Source organism: Cupressus sempervirens, chromosome 7 (assembly GCF_028749045.1).
Source record: "Cupressus sempervirens isolate cs-2001-9-10 chromosome 7, ASM2874904v1, whole genome shotgun sequence".
NCBI lineage: Eukaryota > Viridiplantae > Streptophyta > Pinopsida > Cupressales > Cupressaceae > Cupressus > Cupressus sempervirens.
In genome coordinates, this window is record NC_143124.1 from 170,969,450 (window position 1) to 170,991,291 (window position 21,842).

Sequence of the window (21,842 nt, forward strand, 5' to 3'; positions counted from 1 at the left end):
CCCTCTGTGCCGATCAAACCCTGCGTCCACACCGCGCAAGACAATCTCCAGACGTTTATTGTTTTAAATCATCCCACCGCTGAACCACCACCCCCGACTACCGCGCGTCACCTCCTGCCACCCCCTTCTTACCCGTAAACCCTAAGGCGCGGCCTGCGTTCAGGCCACGTGTCACCCGCCACCTGTGCAGCCTCGTCACCCACTCGGCTCCATCCTTATCCTTTTATTCCTTTAAACCGCGCATTTTTTATTTGAAACCTCTGCTTTGTTTGTTAGACCTTTCTTAAAAACTTGTTTAATTTTTTTTTATATATAAGGAACCTTAAAAAAAGTTTATTTATAAAAAAAAAAAAAGAGAATTGTTCATTCTTTTTTTTTAACAAAAAAAGTAACTTTTTCATTTTATAATTTTTTTTTACTCTAACCTTTTAAAACAATATATATATATATATATATTATTAATTTTCATCAATCAAGGAATTTTTTTTTGTAATCATGTCAACCTTAATTCTAGAAATAAAACTTAATTATTCTAATTATCATTCTTGGAAAACTCATATCTCATTTATTTTTCGTTTTAAACACCTCTTCGAAATAGCCACTGATCCTTCTCTTGAACCTGGTTCAGCAGCTACCCAAGACGAGAAAGATACTTGGAAAGCTAAAAATGAAGAAGCTTTAGGGTTAATTGGTATTTCCATTATTCCAGATTTATATGTGTTGATTGCTCACTATTTTAAAGCTCATGATGCATGGTCCATCTTGCAAACCAAGTATGACAGTTGAGATGAATACCGCAAAATACAATTGCAAGATCAACTTGAAGATCTCAGGTATGCAGATTTTAAAAGTATGGATGAATTTTTGTTAAAATTTGATTCTCTTAAAAGCCAAATTATTGCCTTAGGTGTTCAATTAGAGGACATTCGTTTAATTCATCTTATTCTTAAAAAGTGTCTTCCTAGACAGTTTCAACAGTTTATAACTAATATTTATGCACAGCTTGCTATTCCTACTTTAACTTCTCAGTTAACTTATGTTATTTTTCAAACTTTATTAAGACAGGAAGAAGCTAAGCTAATTCAGTTTGGCACCCTTAAATCAACTGAACATGCATTTGTGTCTAGAAATTCAAATACTAATTCTCGTTCTAATAATAATAATAACCACAAACAATATAATACTAATTCAAATAATTCCAACAATAAATTTCATGCGAAATATAATAATAATAACAATCATCATAATAACACTCGCCATACTAATAATCAAAGGAATCATTCCAATTCCAAACCTCATTGTTCCTATTGTGGCAAAGATGGTCATATTGTCAATAACTGTTTTAAAAAGCAAAATGATAAAAAACCTATGAATAATAGTACCAATAATCAAAACTCAAATCATAAAAAGGGTAACTCTACTGGTTTTAATCCTCGTCATGCTTTTACTTGTAGCTTCAATCTTTGTAGACCTTTAGAATGGATTGTTGATAGTGGTGCATCACAACATGTAACTTCTCATAAAGAATTTTTTGATTCTTTACAACCTGATATTGCTAACATTCCTATTTAGTTAGCTAATAATCAGACTTGTAAAGTTGAAGGATTAGGTGATGTTACTATTCCTAATGGTAAATTGCATGATGTTTTATATGTACCTAACTTGAAAACTGATCTGCTTTCTGTTTCACAGTTATGTCATGACTATAAAGTTGAATTCTACAAAGATACATGTTATATCATAGATCCTCAAACTCTAAAAGTGATTGCTCATGCTAAAATGGATAATGACAATTTGTTTAAATTTCATGAATTTGCTACTTCATGATATTCACTACATACTTCTATTGATTTCAATATATGGCATGAAAGACTTGGCCATTTAAATTCTGATTATATTACTTTCATGCAAAAGCATGATATAGTTGATGGCTTGCCTCACATTATTCCTTCCAAGATTGCCTGTACAGGTTGTATGAGTGGTAAGATGCATAGGGAGCCCTTTCCAAGTGAAAAATCATGGCGGGTAACTCATAAGTTGCATCTTGTCCATAGTGATCTTTTGGGCCCCATGGAGAATACCTCCATCCAAGGTTCTTGGTATGCACTTACCTTTGTTGATGATTTTTCTAGACGAACTTGGATCTATTTTTTGCATAGCAAGGATCAAGTTCTTGATATATTTATTGAATTTTAGTTATATGTTGAACGGCAATCTAGTTTTAAACTTAAAATTCTTAGAACTGATAATGGAAAAGAATATGTGAATAATGCTTTTCATTCTTATTTGAAATCATGTGGAATTAAACACGAGCTTACTATTGCTTATACACCACAACAAAATGGTGTGGCGGAAAGAAAGCATCGGACCATTGTTGAAATGGCTAGAAGCATGTTAGAAGTGGAAAAAGAAATTTGTAAATAAGCAATACCAGGAAAGAATCTAAGTGAGTAAATGTATGAAAAGATATTACCATAAAATAGGAGAGAGAAAGCTTCAAGCTCCAACACCATGAGACAAGATATTTGGAAAGGGGAAAGCAAAGAAAACCCCTTGTGACATTATGAATGAGGCATGAAAAGACTAAGAAGAGAGAGAGAGAGATAGAGAGCAATGCTCATACAATAATTGAGAAGAGGAAGAAACCTCATTGTTAAATGAGAGAAGAGGGTCATCTCTTAAATAGAGATGAGAGAGAGGAGTTAGAATGTAACTCCCATGTCTATGAATGCCACCATTCATAAGTGTGTGAGGCCAAGTGTGAGATTCCTCTTAAGGAGGAATAATCTAAAATTAGAAATTACAATATATATTTGTCCTCACATATTTCACTAGATGACAAAATAAGATGTTAAAGGACAAAAAAGAAATATATTAGAATACCTTGGCTTATATCCTAATATATTATAATAATAAATAAAGGATTTCTAACCTTGGTTTATAAACACACCAAGGAAAGATTACAACTTCTAACACCCCCCTTTAATCTTTACTTGGGGTAATTACATCAAAGGGTATTAAACCCATAATTTACAAAAATCTGCAACTTAATCTTCAATATGAAGTAATTTGATTGTCTTCAAGCCATATGGTATATTTGCAGATCCAAGAGAAGTACATGAGTCCTTTGAATGTGATCAAGTGGAAGCATAGACACCTTTCCATATGTGGAAAACCAAGAAGGTTCCTTGATGGATCACCTGAAAAACAGAACAAAAACAAGACAACTATCCACAAGTAGAATTTCCTCTTATATTCAAATTTGAAATACTTTTGAATAAGGATAAGAAAATTTTCATAGAGACATAGAGGAAAATAAAACATGTTACCACAAAACAATGGAGATAACTTGATATCAAGATAAAGTATATGCTCAAAAAAATTGTCAACAAGGACAAATTGAGTAAAAAACTTGATCAATGCTCTCATGAAAAGTATATTATACTAATGCACAAATGACCACAGACAAGGCCAAGTAATGATACTTGCATCAATCTTACATCAATCATGTGGATATAGACAATCCACTTAATGAATCATCCCACTGCAAGCTAATGGGTTGCAAGACCATAACTTGCATGACTCATGATCTAAGCAATAAAGTATGCAGATCATTATCACATTAATATATGAAAATAAAGTAAAAAGAGAGCCATGCTGATCAAATTAGAATTGGCATGATTTTTTAGGATAATCAAAAGAATGGATTATGAGGATATAACAACATATTGCCTTCAAATTGGATCAAATTATTTGAATTTGGAGGGAAAAATCCAATAATAACAACATGGAGGGAAACTCCATATAAAATGAGTGCATACCAATATAGGATGGAGGGATACTCCATGGGCTAGATAAGGAAACTATGTATCAGTTATACTGAGGGGACCTACATAGTTAACCTTGAAAAAATATTAAGCTCCCTATGCAACTCAAAAAAAATCATATAAATCATGTATATCAATGGTATAAAACCATAAAGTGTCAACATGGGCATAGAACAATGCTATAAAAGCATAAAAGTGCAACTATGAGCACATCAAAATATCAAAATGAAGGGAAATGTGTAAGATTACTCATAATCCAATTAAGTAAATATTTAAGGAAGATCAACTAAATATAGATATTAGGTATAAAACGCCATTGAGGGTAAACATGGGTATGAAATTCATTTTGCAAAGGTATATATTAATTTTTGAAATATTATAGTCATAAATTATATATTTATCTGGGCATATATGTTGGGCCCCATATATACTCAAATAAATATACGAAAATAGATTGGTTAAAGAAAATAATCACCTTTCCATACTTAATATTTTGGAAAGTCACAATTTATAAAAAGTCACAATATTTACCTTGATTCAAAAATATAACCTCAAAGTAATAAGAACATAAAGTCATGGGGCAAAAAGATCTCCCCATTTTTCTCATACTATGCCTTCAAGATTGGACGTGATTCAAAAAGAATTTTTTTTGAAATAAAAAATTAAGAAAGATATAACTAAAAAAACTTAGTAATTAATGATAGAGGTCAAATCTGGTAGATAAGAATATACTAAAAGGAATTAAAAAACTTTTCTAAAAAAAGTTTAAATAAAATCTTGTAATGAGTAAGAGAGATTTAAAATAGAATATTGCACTTTTCTGACAATGAATGATTTCATGCCAAAAATAGGTTGACAAGAGGCAATGAGAAAAGCAAATGATGCCTTTGTCAGAGCTCAAAAAGGAAAAAAGAATCTTGCATGCTAAAAAAAGGTTTTGACAGCTATAACGATATGGACGAATTTGAAAAAATGATGGAAAAGTGCAATCGTCCTCCTCGTCAATCTCGGGTCTCCAGACATACGCAACATTGTCGATAAGCATCATATTTCAGTTTTGCAGTGCATACCTTGTAAGGAGCGTAATTTCCATGCCATGCAACAACATTGAATTTAGGAATTCTGCTTTTGCAATTAGTGGCAGAAAATGGTTGGAAGCCATTAAAGTCACAAAATCACAAAGTTGCAAAATGGTTAGAAGTTGATCAGTCCGTTCGGCCAAAAAATCACAGTTTCAAAAATACTGAAAAAAATTACAAATTCACAAAACTAGTCCCATCGAAAGCCTCAATACATTAAAGAACAAAAAATATGTTGAATTGTTCGGGTCCGTTTAGCCCAAAACTCGTAGAAAACAAAAAAAATAAAATTACAAATTCACAAAAACTAGACCCCATCTTGGCTGGTCCCAAGAGGACGGGGGTAGCCATCCTCATTCATTTCGGCACCATTCTTGTCCATCTGAACGGCTTTCTAATCATCATCATCACCCCATTTCGTGCTTTTGTAATAAACGACATATAGAAGAAACTGGCATGCTCCCAAACTAGCTCCCAATCCATTTGGAAGCACAAGATTTATATCAAAGTGTATGGCTCCATAAGCAGTCCAAATTAATCCATTGGAAAACATGGCAATAGACAGGTAGAGGGGCATGTATTTCACGCTGTTCTCCTTAATAACTGATTGCCACTGCCTCACCAAAACTGAGAAGTCTCAGCCCCCAGATATAATCCATGGCTCCTTGAAGGTCACTGTCCGAGGAGAGGTCATAGAACAGTCATTTGGTGAGGAACACTTGTGTTTCAGAACTCTACAGCGGTTTACTGCTGCCACTCTGGAACATGGAATGCATCCTCCGGTTTCTCCAAAACTTGAGTGGTGCAAATTGATGGATGAAATGGTCATTATTGCTACTGAGGAGTACAGATCAATTGTTTTCAAGGAGAGCAGATTTGTTGAACATTTTCATTTCACAACTCCTGAATTAGAGTATGGTCGAATGAACATTGGAAGTCGCCCCTCAAAAAGGAAGCCAAGTGGAGGCATTGAGTCACTCTGTGCCATCCCATGGATATTTTCTTGGACACAAACTTGTTTTCATCTTCTTGTGTGGCTAGGATTTGGTGCAGCATCCAAGAATGTTTTAGACAAGGATATAAGAAATCTCCATACTTTATGGGAGATGTATTAAGAATCTTTTGATACGTTCCCCTTCACTGGAATGGGAGTGAATGGGAGTGAATGGTGATTCACCTTTGCCTTCAATAATCAAAAATTGGCGCCTGGCAGGAGAAAATTGAGATGGAGGGAGGGTACTATGTTATAAAGTTGATCATCGGGCTTTGATTCTATTATCAAAATATAAAAATGCAAAGGTTCCTATTCTGGTACTAATTCCTGAACTAAACATTAGACAAAATACCCAAAATGCAGATCCTGCTTGCTTAACTTATGAAAGTCTTATGAGCAATGCAGAGAGAAATTTTAAAATAAGGTGGCCTGAAGATGAATGGGATTCCATTGCACTAAATTACACATCTGGTACTACATCCAGTCCAAAGGGAGTCATCTATAGTCACAGAGGTGCTTATCTCAATGCTCTTGCCTCTATTTTGTTATGTGAAATGATGACATTGCCTGTATATCTCTGGATAGTCCCAATGTTCCATTGCAATGGCTGGTCATTTGCATGGGCCACAGCTACACAGGGTGGCACAAATGTATGCCTAAGAAATGTAACAGCAAGTGCAATATTTGATGCCATTACAGAGCACAATGTCACCCACTTGAGTGGTGCACCCATAGTCTTAGGTATAATTGCAACGCCTGGAAAAGGATGCCGAAAAAACCTTGAAAGCAAGGAAGGAAAAAAGCGATGCTAGAGAAATGCAAATCTTTTATCAACTACTCGAAAATGTGCAAAATATTACAAGGACAGCTTACTGCAAAAGGCCAAGTTTATGAAAAAAGCTACCCTGGCTAAAATATGATTTGATAAAAAAATATTATATGGAGGCAAAAGAGAAAGAAAGAGCACAGAGTTGCTAATAATGAAAATCCTTTGGCGGCAAGCCTTCCAAAGGGGGTTAGATGAAAACTAATAGAAAATAAGAAGTAACCTACACAAATTAGAGCAAACAAAAGTTAAACGGGTTTGGCGGTAAACCAGCCAAATCCAAAAAAAATTCAATTCCTTCCATCTTAAAAAGATTAAAGAAGAAATTAGTGAAATCTCTCTCAAGAGTCTCCTTCAAATCGTACCTTCATGCAAACACTCAAAACAAAGATTAAACTGCTCTGATACCCAAATATAGTGAATCCCCAAATTCTTACTAATTTTTCTAAATGAACATACATATATGTTGTGTATGTCTTCCATGTGTCAATTCTTTTAGTCAAGAAGATTGAAGTGATCAAGAGTTAAAGATAAGAAGATATTATATCTTATTGACTTTTACTAATTGTGCACTGAAAAAAGATTTTGAGGGACTAAATGTTCATGATTCTCATAACTCTAGTTTGGCCATCTTTTTCAATATTAGGAGGAATCTTATTAATAAAATCTTATATAGGACCTAAATTATTTAGTTCAATTATTTATAGAATACTAAAGGACTAAAGTTTTGCATATAATAAAGAAAGTAGTGGTGCCTCCACTACATGATTGTGAAGGCACACTTTTTGCTTAAATTGGCTAATAAGATGGTACGGGTGGAATAAAAGTCATTATAATTGCTTCGTGTGAAGGCTTTGGGTAGGCATACCTACCCTTAAGACAAGGAAAGAAGACAAGAATAGAATTAAAAATTTAAGATCAAATGTTAAATACACTGGATATGAAGATCTTAGATATGAGGCCAAACCTCAAGAGTTTGTAGTCCTATATTCACTAAAAAAGAAAGAATTCTAGGAACATGATAATGAGAGGTGGATGGTTTACCATCTCTATTTATCTCATATACAAAAAATAATCATTGCAAAAATAAAATTCCTAAGCAAATCTTACTAATAAATTAGCTCCAAAATAATTTGAAGTATTAAAATGATATAAAGTTGGAGATTTTCCAGGTTAGCTTTACAATTTTAACAATTAACATGAGCTTTACATTTGAGTGTGAGCTTACTTTCCAAGTTGGGAAAAAGTGGGGTAATCCTATTATGCCAAATAGAGTATGAGTAACCAACAAGCCTTCTCCTCATGCTTAATAAGAAACCATAGCACTCAATTATGGAAATCCAAAAGAAAAAATGATAGAATGCAAAAGGTTCCAACTACAATAACAAAATCATATGAAGATTATGGCCCAAAGAATCGACATAGAAGCCCTTAAACCCTTTCTTCACCTCTAGTACAATAGATTACAAGATAACATAAATAAAGGCAAGTCTTCTCAAGCCTTATGCATTAAAATGTAATTGTTTCCTTTAACCTAGAAAGAAATAACAATTTGACATAGCCCAAAATAAACTTAATATGAAATAGAATTTGTAGAAAAATTTGACGCAGTCCATCCCTATTCACCCAAGATATGATATAGCTAGGAATACGAGGAATCCCCCAAATTGAGAGGTGAGATACTAGCCTTCCACATTATCATTTACAATAAGGATGTTAAATACAACATTGATCATGATAACCTCTCATGGTCAAACATCATACCTAGAGCAGAGTAACATATTCTTATAAGATAAAATGGAAGGAGACGAGAAAGGTGAATGATTAAGAAGAAAGGGAGAGATCTAAATTTTATTTAACATGACAACAAATACAAACTTATAAAACTGAAACATAATACAGTTAAGCTAAAGCCAAATACCTAGAACACCATTTTACATTAATTTTTTTTAGAGGTAATGCAAATAACAATATCATGGGGCTAGTTGTTCTATCTAGAAGATACAACTTCATAGAGAACAAGACGAATCAAAGGGTCTTCCAAGCTAAATCTATATCGAGTCGTATGAATTGGCCTCTACCCATAAAAATTCAATTCGAATATAAGGGTTGCCCAAAGGGGTTGGTGAAAGAAAGCCATAAACCTTGGGAAATTTTATGGTGGAGCATGGTAGATGAGGCTAGTTGTACCAAACAACATGTAGCAAGAGAATTATCTGCTTAAAAACTATCAATATGATTAAAATATAATAACATTTGGCCCAAAATTTTCAACTTCTCAAAATAGTGATGTAGTTGCATCCCATCAATTTCATAAAGATGTAATTTTAGACTAAAAATCCATAACTATATGTCAACATTTTTTTGTGATCAAAGTTCAAATATTTCAAAATTTTAAGGAAATTAGGAATCATCCAAAAAATTATGATAGTTTTACAAGTATTACTAGTGGAAATAAGCCACCAGTTTGGTTATACTAATGAGTCCCTTTTATTCCTCATCCAAGAAAGAGTCAACCTCATAATCACTATCATCAACATGATTGGCTATAAGAAACGAGTCAAGAGCTAGTCACTCCCAAGGATTTTAGATATGGAGGATGCTCAAAAGAACATACTATTGAGTTGGTATTTTGCATGATGCTTAATGTTAGGAATCCTTTATCTAGGATCAAATCTAAGGTTCTAGGAAAGCTTATGACCTGCTAGAATATGCTCAATTGAAGATAAATGTATTTGTTCATAGGGAAGCCTTTTCTACTTTGAACCAATTTTGGATAAGACATGTGATCTGTTGTTTTAAAAAGTAACCACAAAAGAGATATAATTTTGGTATTTTTTGTTTTATGATGAATGCAATTTATCAATGAAACTATATGAATTCCTAATTTAACCAAGTGTTAGAAAAACAAATAAAAAAGATAAGGTAATGAGAGATCAAATAAAATAAATTGAAAGGGAAATTCCTAATGAACATAAACAAGGGTAACAACATGTTTGTGAGTTAAATTGTCAAAAAGATCATGTAGGAAACCAATCAAAATAGGAGTAGCACTTGCCCAATTCCACTGATCCAATCGTCGATGGGATCTTAGTAATAACTAAAATATGTTTAACTTCTCATTAAATCACAAGGCCATGAAAAGTGCACTCATGTGAGACAAGAAGCTATGCATGAACAATATGATGATCTCTTCTCCAACTCAGTACATCTTCTGAATTTGTTAACATGAGGAAAACACTAGAGCTAAAAGGTCAAACAATCAAATCAACACAAAAAAACCATTGGCTCTATTATTATTCATGAACATGCATTCAAAAAAATGACACACTATGGCAAGAATAACTACACTTAGAATAAGATCACTAAGAGCATATATTATTGGAACAAAATAATGGCTTGGAGTGCATATTGCATCCATGTACTTATAATGATTTATCTCATCGTTTTGTGTTGATTGAGAGAGAGAGAGAGAGAGAGAGAGAGAGAGAGAGAGAGAGAGAGAGAGAGAGAGAGAGAGAGAGAGAGAGAGAGAGTTCTTAACATGAAACTTATGCTAAACACTAAAAAATAAAATCTAGTTATATATACAAATTGACTCTCTAAATGGTGCCAAGTAGGTCTCCACCCTTGTTTACATCAATTAATGGGTGCATGAGTCTTTACATGACTTAAAGAAAAAACGAAGAAGTAGATAACAAGAAGGAAGATGCAAGAGGATTTGAGAGTCACTAGAAGCTCTAAAAATGGAAGCTTGACCTTATCTAGGCTTTTCTAGGAGCTGAACTTCTGTCAGAATGCATTTTTGGTGCATGGAAAGCTCTAAATTAGAAACTAGGAGTTAATTGTCAGTGAACTATTACTTATTCAAAATTTTCAATGCACCTCTATGAATATCATACCTTACACACCTTCTCACCTTTTGTACCTATGCACCTTGCGCACATTCTCACCTTGTGCACCTACATAGCTTGTGACTTTGATGATAGGTTCCAAAAATCCAAAATTTTCCCCCTAGTATCAAAAATGAATTTCTAGCCTCTAGGTTTTGTACCCCTTTATACTTGAGCAATGTCTAGATGTTTTCTTTTGAATTTCTCTATAATCTATGCTACTCTAAAATCTTCCAAAAAATCCAACACTTTATACTTATCTTTAACTGTGTTTCAGTAGTTAATAACCTCCAGACAAGCCTCTGCAAAATCCTCCAATTTAGTGTCCAGTTCCAATAATGCCTCTTCAATCTTAAATGTTTGTCTAATATCTTAATTAGATGAAGCATCCTTAAAAATTCATTAGAATTGTTGGACAACTGATTACACTAAATTGAGTTTTGTTTTCTATTCATCTTCAGAAAACACAAGGGCAACAGTATCATAGTACTTCTTTGCTTCCAAAATCTTCTCTTGAGTCTGGTCTCTTAACCTCTAAATATCTTCATGAAGTCCTTCCATGACCTTATTGATGGTGGCTATCTTTTTTATCCAATCTTCAAGCTTATCAAGCTCTTCCACTACATACACTTCCATGAGTGTGTGATACCTTTGACCCTTTATCTTTGTCAAAATCTACAAGTCTTTTGCCTAGGTATGTACCTCATCCATTAACCAAAAATTCTAGCTCACTATGGACACTAGTTTATCCACACTTGACTGAATGAAATGCAATAGGTTCACATCCCCAGTATTATTTGTATGCCCTTCTATTCAAAATTGTCATGCTATTGCTCACATGCTCCCAAAAATGGATCCATTTAAATTATTCCTTTTTCTTTCCTCTCTAAAGTTGTAGAAAGAGTAATTTTCAAATGATCTAGGTCTATTGGGCCCACTATTCCTTGTAGGTAGCCTCTCATAATCTTGTTTTGTGTCCTCAACATTAGTATCTTTGACTTATTTTTGTCCATCTACTTGAACACTTCTTTTACATTTGTAGTGATCAAAACTTTGGTAGTATCTACTATGGGCTTCCCTAACAAGACTTCCTTAATCTAATATTCTTTGGGAGTCAAATCATTGGTATCAACATGTAGAGGAGAGATGGCTATGCATGCAAAAAATTCCTAATCTTGGTTCTCCATGATGAAGACCAATGGTCGTGCATCACCTGTAGGTGGCTCGGGCTTCTTGATGGCTCTTACTAGCTCCTCCATTACCTCCTCAATAGTTACATTTAGCTACCTCTTTTCTCAAACCATGACCTTCCTCTTCAGCCAAGTAGAGATAGATATTTGACTAAAGAAGAGGTTTTCACTACAGGCCCCTTTGCCTAATTAGTCCCCTCTAGAGTCTTTTATCAGTGAGTGAGATTACTAGTTTGAGTCATTATTTTTTCTTGGGCTAATATCCCAGACACGATATTGTGAGGAGTTTGTTGAGGTTCCTCATGTATTTTCCCCTCCTTTGATACTTCATCAGCTTTCATTTGCTAGGGCTCTTCATCTTCCTTTGGTGCTTGTTCTTATATTTTAGTAGAAGGAGGAATTGTTGCCATAGATCCTTTGTCCATAAATAACAAATCTTCAAATGGTGGTGCGGGTAGGCCCAGAGGTCCTTGATGTAGAGGCAGTAATTGGCTCCAATCCTCTCCTAGTGATTGACTCATTGGAGTATCTTGTATCCTTTCCCCCACCATCTCAGTGCCTACAACCATGAACTAAAAATCTAAGAGGTTAAAGACATCAGTCTCTTAACCCTTCATATCTATGATCCACTATTGCTTCTCATCCTTAGAAATTGTAACCTAAATACTTTCCTTTAGATCAGATGTGGCATTAAAGTGGAAATACTTCTTCTTTTCTCTTCCAAGGATTTGGATGATCAAGTCCTATAACTCAAGAGAACATTATCAATGTTCTCCTCCTCTTCTTTAGCTTCAAGAATGGTTTTAAGCCCCTATGCAAGAGGAGTATCTTTTTTCTTCAGTTTTCTCCTATGTGACCCTTCCATAGTGAACTCAATCCTAGCTTCTTAGATGCTAAGGGGGATGCTTCTTCCTCTTGACTTTCCAGTGGCACCCTTTGTTCTTCCTCTTGCTTTGGCTCCTCCTCCTATCCTGATGTAGGCACTTGCTCAATCTCTTGGACTTGGGCTACCTACTCATCATGATGCTCTACTTCTTCTGGACATTGCTATGGTTATTGAGGCAACTAGAACTAATCTATTTGTTCGCTACCCTTTTTCACTCTCTTCCTTTTGTTCTTTCCCTTATCCACTTTAAAGTACTCAACCTCCCTCTCATGTTGATAAACCATTTATCGCCTGACTAGGGATTGAGAAGGGAAGGTTGGTACTATGACTTTTGCAACTTTACCCCTAGCTAGGCATGTTGCGGCCTGAAGAGGAATAGCCTAGGGAACTAGATCAAGTTTGAATGGTTTTTTGATCCATTCTCTTGCCAACTAGACAATATATCAAGTTTTGTTGTTGACCTTGGCATTCTCATCCTTACCAATTTTTGCATTCATTATGGAACTAACATATATCTTATCCCTATTGTACAATGGATCTAAAACATCTTTTGTGTCCTTGATAGCCTTAAGAGGGATCTTCATCTTAAGTGCCGTTTCCACTAAATTTAGAGTCATCCTACAATAGTCTTTGATTCAGAGATCATAGTCATATATGGAATTCATCTTGTAGTCTTCTAGTGCATCCTCATGTACTAACGGCTTCCCTTCTAGATGTTCCACCCTTCTAATATTATGAAAGTATGGGTGAGGGGAGTTGTTCTCTTCCAAGGGATGTTGATCCCATTTTGAATCAAAGGTAATTATATTCTTCTTTTCTTGACCTCGAAGGTACCTATGGTGATTGGCCACACCCATTTCTTCTTGTATTGTTTCCTCACTCTATCATAAGAAAATGTGAGTTGCATGGAAATCTCGAACAAAATGAGCATATCAGAAGGATATCTCTAGAGCTTCATTGGGTTAACCTATGTCCTTTCTACCCTTAGGTATGTGAATATTTTGAACTAGATGCAGAAGGAAACAATCTCTATGATGCTAGTCATTGCCTCTACTAACATCTATTTAACATAATAACCCTCTATGAATTAGATGATTGCAAATATAAAAATATCATTCACCATAATCTATTCTTCTCTCTAATATGAGAGCTTCTTCTTTACCAGCTAAGGGTATACCAAATAAGGCCATGAATTTGCATCTTGCATGTTACCTCTTTTGTAAAGTCCTGGGTAGTCCATTTTCCTAGCTACCAATAATTACGTAATATACAATGTCATATAAAATCTTGGATCAGATTTTATGTTTACCAGCTACTCATGTAGATTATCACTGAGGATAGTAGCCCAATCCATTGGCATCTTGGTTGTCCTGATGGCTCTATGAAGTGCACCATCCACATATTAAGATGTCTAGCTACTAATAAGTCCATGACTCTTCTCAAGAGCACTATGACATATCCAATATCATCCTTCATATAACTCAAGGCAAGTCTACCTTATGGACTCTATGGCCTACTGGTGTTCTATAAATAAAAAATGATGATTGGATTATCTCTTTGGCTTCCTTCTCATGTTCCCAATACCATCTTTCTACTTGGTCATAGATCATCTTTACATATTGATCATATCTTGGGAGATGAAACACCTAAATATTCCTTAGTCTAAGGTCTAGAACTATCTCCCCTATGATAGACTTGAAAACCTTTTCTTCAGGTATATAATGTTTTGCCAATGTCATAATTAACTAAGAACATTATACAAAAGTTGGATGTGATGTTGCATTTACCAACCCTAAGCTAATCATAGCTAATACTACTATGCATCTTTCTTTAGGTTTATTTCATATGCTAAGGAATGCATTCCAATTGATATGTACAAGCTTAGTGTCTCTAATTTCTGCACATGTCCATCTTGAAAGTGAGATTTCTTTGGTGTTCCTTGGTATTTACAATAGGCTTGAGTGAAATATTTCCTACCATTTAGGATGATGATGATGCCATTTTATCTAAAAAAAGAATAGATATTTGTCTTGAGAGCTAAAAATATCACCCAAAACAAACTCTAATTGTTAAAAAACCTAACCCAAATCACCAAAATAGTGAAAAACTAGCCTAATCCCCCCTAATATCCCTAGAATGCAAACTAGTGCATCTTGCACACCTTCAAAAGTGTGCTAGGTGATCTTACTGACCCCTAGTTGGTCAATTTATGAGCATGTGTACTACTCCACATATTCATGTGGCAGTGCAAAGGGAAAACTTAGAGTTCTTTAGCATTTTCTAAAATGGTGCACACATGCGCACCTTAGTGGGTTGCGTGTGTGTGCATCCTTATACTCTTAGCAGTTTTGAAGAAAGGTGTGCATGTTCTCACCTTGGGGAGGTGAACACATGTTCATCTTGAATACATTGGCATGTGTGCACCTTTTCTAATCTTGATGCCTTAGTTTTAGGTTTCTCTTCTATTTTTAATGTTTTTGGGTTTTTATGAACAAAGGTGCACACGTGCACACTTTGAACAGGTGCACATGTGCGCACCTTTTTTTCACACTTAGTGTTTTTTGTGTAGGTTGAGATACACCTTTGGAAGCATAAAGGTGCAGTCTTTGAAGATGCATGAAGAACAATGAGGATATGGGAGGGGTTCCTGAGAGTATAGAGGCTTGGGCCTAATTTGTGCACCCTTTGGAGGTGTGCACATGCCTAGGTGTGCATGTCCACATCTCCAAAGGATGAAGAGTGCATACTTGTGCATTTAGAATACTTGCATACCTATAATAGGTGTGCATTTAGCACACTTGCACACCTAGGATAGGTGTGCATGTGTGCTAAGTGTGCTAGTGTTCTCTTTACACAAAAAACACTCTTTTTCTCCAAATTTTCCATGTTCCAACACTAGGGGGATTCTCAATAAGAGAAAAAGGCTAGACCCAAAGTTTGAGTGGAGTTCCAAAATAACCCAAGCCCCAGACTATGGGTCTCAGAGGCAAACATTTACCAAAGAGTCCTCATCTCTAGAAGAAATGGGATGTGCACTGTGAAATCACAACACACAATAGTTCATCATCATAGATGGGATCCACATGTTGAATTAATCTATATCCTTAAAGATAAGGATTGGTTGAACTTTAAAAACATTTTTCACAACACCAAAATTGGTACATTTTGGGATGCAAAGGTTTGCATCAATCTTCTCTTGGATAAGCTTGAGTTCTATAGCTAGGTGTAGCTTAAATAAGTTGTGACATAGCTAAAGGATATAAAATTTTTCACCTACAAGTTGGACAATGGTGGCCACACTCATCAAAAGTATCTCTACATTTGATTTTGGCTAGTCCCTTTCCATGATTTTCTCCAATGATTGAACAATCAATTTTTTTGGAAATATAAATCCAAAAGTCAGTTTTGAGAGTGGCGGGGGGGGGAGAGTTTAAATCAGTACTTGAAACTTCTACCATAAAAAAATTTCACCATTCATCCATCTCATAACTTATCAAATAAATTGTGATATGTCTAACTCTACATCACATCCAAAATATAATGTAAATCAACAATCCAACATTAAGGTTTTGGTTACCCAAAAACCTTCCAAGATAAAGGTAAAACTAGGGTGAGGATGAAATCCACAAATCTTCAGTACTGGATGAATAAAGTATTGCCAATTATGGCTACAAATTTTTAATCATAATTTATGATCTACCCTATGAAAGGTCTACCATTTGAAAGGCTTGCAAGACTATTGGGTCTTACCTTGATTAAAGGATTTAAACTCAAAACTAAGTAAGCACTCTATTAGTATATTTACAAAAGTTTGTTAGGACTACTCTATTAAGAGATTTATCCTGTATCACCTATCAAAATGATTTAGTACTAGATCCTTCAATTAGCACCTTCTACTAGATAACAAATTCCTCTTTATTAGTTGTATCTTGATCCTTCTGATCTAATTTCTTTTCTCTGACCATTCACTACCTATGTTCTCAACTAACTTTTTTCTAATAAACTAGTTCTACATTATTGATCCTTCACTTAAGAATCTTCTCCATCATGAATGCCTTCTCTCCACTTAGTATTCATTGTCCTTTGCATATGAGTATCTCAGTCACAATGATGACTAACAAACTTTTCTAGATAATGACTAAATGTTTTGTCACTAGTCAAAACTACAATGAGATCAACAATCTCCCTCTTTGACATCAGTGGAAAAAACACTTTTTCATGGCATATATTATCTTATAACATGCATAAGTCAGACAATCTAGAATTTATTCTTGGTCACTATACAAAATTTTCAAAATACTGTCTCATTACCTTGTTACTCCCCCTAAGTAAATACTTCATGTTGGTTTTGTAACTCTTGCTTCAAAAATATATTAAATTTTCTATCTGCCTTGACATAAAATCCATAAAATTTACAAAATCCCCCCTTTTTGACACTAATGTCTATGAGGATGGTACACTTAAAGTGTATTTATCCAAAAATGGTTTGTGTACTTGTATAGTTATTCCTAATGTAGAATCCCAATTTTCACTAGCTGTATCTCAAGATCATATCTATATTTTTAAATTAGTTGCCATGTCCACTAGTTCTTCTTGAGTTATAAGATCAGAATCTTTCTTCAACAATGTTTCTACAAATGCTAGAACTTTCGGTTTGCAAAACTTCCATGTGTGGGGTCAACATGGACTGAATAATGATAAATGTTGATCTAATGTTTGCATCTTTATCTTGCAACTTGGTAAGTCTACTTTGTGTAAAAAATAATCTCTGAAAATCTAATTGACTGGTACCAAGAGATGATTTCAATGTAGCTCTAGTAGACTATAAATTTCCTTGCAGCCTATCAATAGTTTGTTGAGTTTCTTGAGTGGTGCGGGAGCACCTTGTCTCTTGAATATTTATAATAAGTTTCATATTATTGTAATATCTTAGGCATTAAGGTTTTGTAGGACATTGTCTAAAGAATGTGGAAATTGTTTTAAATGGCATTATAATGTACATATGATGTAGGGGCATCATGCGACTAGCAATTATTCCAATGATTCAAGATTCTATATGCATTTTTCATAATTTATTTTAATGGTTGGATTATGTCTTAGTTTTAAAATGATTTTTTTAATGATATAATCTGGAGGAAAAACATTAGTTTCATTAATACAGTAATGAGTTGCTTAGAAGTTAGAGTTAGTTGAGGAGTCTGTTATGGGAAGTTATTGGGTCTATTCAGTCTTTGCAAAGTTATATATACAATGCAATAAAATTTGATAGTAGTAGGGTAGAGTAGGAGAATGGTATGGAAAATCGATGAAGAATAATGAGGCAATGTATTGGAGGATTGAACAATGAAAAAAGAAAAGACTAAATTTTCTTTAAAGAACTTCAGTTCTGTAATTTCTTAGTTGTGATTCTCTCTTTATAATTTAGTTTCAAAAGAGCTTTGTTTTTTGGACTGTTTGTGTTTGGAATCGATGGTGTTTGCCGATCAAGATATCATGTTTTAATATTATTTTGTGCTTATTCACCCTTCTGTTGTGCGCTTTGCATCAACATAAAAATGGGTTCCAAGGCATCTATGACCATTTGTGGTAACCATTTGTGATTGTCTATTATTAGACAACACGATGTATTTGTTAGAGCAGTTATGAGGAAACATTCTTTCCAAAGACAAGCATGTAGCCGAATAGTCATAGAAAGTATATAGTTATAACTGTCCAAGATGGCCTTTAATAGGCATCTTTATGTAATCAGAAAAAGGAAGGAGAGAATTACGAGACGTAGAGGAAGAAAAGAATTATGAGAGAGAGAGGGAAAAAGGATTGACAAAGAGTCGGTTCTCTGGCTTTTAGCCAGAAAGCCATATATGTCATACAACAATTATTATTTTAATAATATATCTCAGTTGTGATTGTATTTGTAGTTCAGTGTCATCTTTTCTTCCTTGCATTCGGTTTTATATGTTACTGTGTTCTCAAGTTTTCCATGATGGATTGTAGTTATTGGAAAGAATGGCAGTGTACGAGCATTGTGGGTGCGGCATGGATTCATTCAACATAGAGTTACGCTGGATTAGTTCCAGAATAATTAACCGTGGCCACAAAGAATGTTACGGGTTGTGATTGTAAGAGCATGATATGCAGAAGGATGTCCGCTTGAGATAGAGATTGGGTAGAGAACTCGATAACAGCAAGGCTGATGATTGAAACCTGATAATGAGGTAAGTTGGTGGGTTATTGGAACCCGGACACATAGCTAACGGTTTTCCTAAATATGATGGAAAAGGTGGCGGCAAGAACATTACATGCACATTTGTAAAGCATGTTCTTGTTTGCATGTTTTTGTAAAGCATGTTCTTGTTTCCTCACCCAAACGCGATAATGTGAAGAGGAAGAATGGTTGTTAAACCCGATGCCATGGAAAACTCGATCTACACATACCCACATTGTTAGTATTATGAAAAGGACAATACTTCATAGGGTGTTATAATACTCGTCTTGTTAGTATTATACTGTCAACTAGAACCCGATAAATCTAAGGAGTTACATGCAAGGAAGAAGTGATAATGTAACATGGATTCCGTGAAATGGAAAGGTAGCAGTATCAAAGTCTCGGCTAACTAATAGAAGAGCCAATGAAGATAAGAATCGAGTGTAGAAGGTCATGGAGTTGTGGTACAATAGTGAAGAGTGAGTGTCTAAATGCCATCATACATCAAATGAGGCACGGAAATGGAAAATCTCGAATGGAATTTGTTGATAAGTTAAAGAGAGTGGAAAGCTTGGATTTTCTCCGCATCATTGAGGCACGGAAATGGAAAATCTCGAATGGAATTTGTTGATAAGTTAAAGAGAGTGGAAAGCTTGGATTTTCTCCGCATCATTGAGTAAAGAAATCAACATTGCACATTTTGATAAACAGAAAATATATATTATCCAAAAATTTCTTCACACTCTCCATCTCTGTTGATAAATCAACCTATCTAAGTTCAATGGCACTGGATATTTCATCCATGACTTTAGCGCGAAACTTATTTTCAGACAATTCCAATAACTTGACATTAGTCTCTATGTCCTCATCTTTTATCCTATCAATTGTATGTACAAGTTGTTCAATGATAGAGTTATTGGATAATAAATCTGAAATATCAATGCCATCTACAAAATATCTTTAATCTCATGTAAAACATATTTTTGTTTGTGCTCCCTCCTCATCTTTTCATCTAAGTGTAATTGTTGTAGGATTGAACTGTGGCAACACAATCACTTCATCCTAACTAACTACCTCCAATGATGTAGTGTTAGTACTCTTGGGTGTGCTAGTACTTGGTCTTGATATTTGCAATGGAATTTCTTGAGTACTCAGTCTTTAAAGAGTTTGGTTGCTACAAGTGATGTGGTAACTAGCAAAGTAACCAGTATCTAAATAGATACCTACTCCTCTATTTTGGCAGTCTTCTTATCCTCTTCTCCTTGTTCTTCCTCCTTTTGATCTTCAATAGGTTTTAGTGAGGTGGATTTAGAACTAACTTCCTTACCCTCATTCTCTATATTTCCCTCTTTATCAATTACCACAATTGTTGGTAAACCCTAAATTTATAGAGTAGACAGTAATATAGCTCTTGTATTTGCCTCTTTCTCTTTCATCTCAATGAAAAATGTAGGCATTGAAGATGGTTCCTTTTAGAACTCATCTTTCTTCTTCAAAATTTCATCTTGACATGTATTTTTCTCTTATGACTCTTTCTCCGTAACTTCTTCAACATGTCAGGGCATAGTAGATGTATCTTGCTCTGGCTTCTCATAGGGTAAAGTCTTAGCATTAGGAGATTCTTAAACCCTTATCATTATAGGATTTGCACATGGTATAGGTGCATCAATAGACTCTTGTTGTAGTTTCTTGATGTCCTCATCACTGATTGGATTAACATTCTGTGTAGTTTACTCAGTGATGTCCTTAATGGCTACAAAGTCCTATTGACTCTCTTGCTCTTCTAGTGGAAGACTAGTGTTAGGCATATTTGCATCTTTATCCTCTTGTGTGTCTTCCATTGTTGTTTCATCCTTCTCTTCCATTGTTTCTTCCTTCTCTTCCACTATTTTAGTGATCAACCCATAGATTGGTTTCCAAAGTAATGTAGTTTAGGTTACTACCTCTTCAACTTGATTCATTAGAATGTGAAAATCCCTATATTTAGGAGTAAATCTCCCTTTGTAATTTTCTATAGCTTTTTCAAGCATCCTCTTATCTAGAGTAGAATAACTTTTGTTAAAGTAGCCTCTCTTATCTACTTTTCAATCATCATGCTGAATTTCCACTTCTTCTCTACTCTTTCATATAAGCTCTTAGGTATTGAATTGGAAATTTCAAATAGAGTATTCTTGAATGTAGTCATCATATCATATATAGCCTCTTCAATATTATTTTCATCTCCATTGTCTAACTTATCAAAATCAAAATGTTGAAATCTTGATAGATGTGCATTAATCTTTATATTGTCACAAAAAATATCTATATAAAATGAGGGATTGTGACTTATCACTTTGAATTGACTCATATCATCTCATTATGTCTTTCATTTATCTACTTCTTCATGGGGTTTGTATATCCTCCTTGGTTTCTTTGTAGGCTAGCTTGGGTCTACAATATCATCCTTCTTTCCTTTTGATGATTCTTCTTTGGCTAATGTAGTGGCTTCCCTTGTTCTTGACCTTGTTAAAGGTGCAATAGGATTATGTTAATTCTTGTTTGAAATCATCTTGGGCTTTTGAGTCTTCTATTATTTCTTTCTTTTCTTTTATGTTTCCTTTTTTTCTTCCTCGGCTTCTTCCTCATCATAATCCTTGTGTTAATTGAAAGGTTCCTTGACCTTCTTCTTCTTCTTCTTCACTAAATTGCTCTTTAAGTTTCTTCACCAATTTTTTTTTCTTCCTGAAAATAGTAGTAGTATGTAAGTTGATAGTAATCCTTGACTTTTCTTCTTCATAGTTTCCAAATGATGTAGCATCCTTTTCTATCTCCTTTTCCAATAATGCAATGATGGTTGTTGATGTTTCATCTTCATTCACCTCATAAGGAAAATGTCTTAACCATATTACCCTTGGAATAACTTCTTGAACATAAGTGTAATTAGCATATACTAGGAAAAAAAC

At 34.5% G+C, this 21,842-nt stretch overlaps 2 pseudogenes; both read left to right on the forward strand.

Annotated features, from left to right (window-relative positions):
* Positions 1 to 5,481: 5,481 nt before the first annotated feature.
* On the forward strand, positions 5,482 to 6,021 carry LOC149546064 (phosphoenolpyruvate carboxylase 2 pseudogene; annotated as a pseudogene).
* Positions 6,022 to 6,131: 110 nt separating this feature from the next.
* Positions 6,132 to 6,712, forward strand: LOC149546065 (butanoate--CoA ligase AAE1 pseudogene; annotated as a pseudogene).
* Positions 6,713 to 21,842: the final 15,130 nt, after the last annotated feature.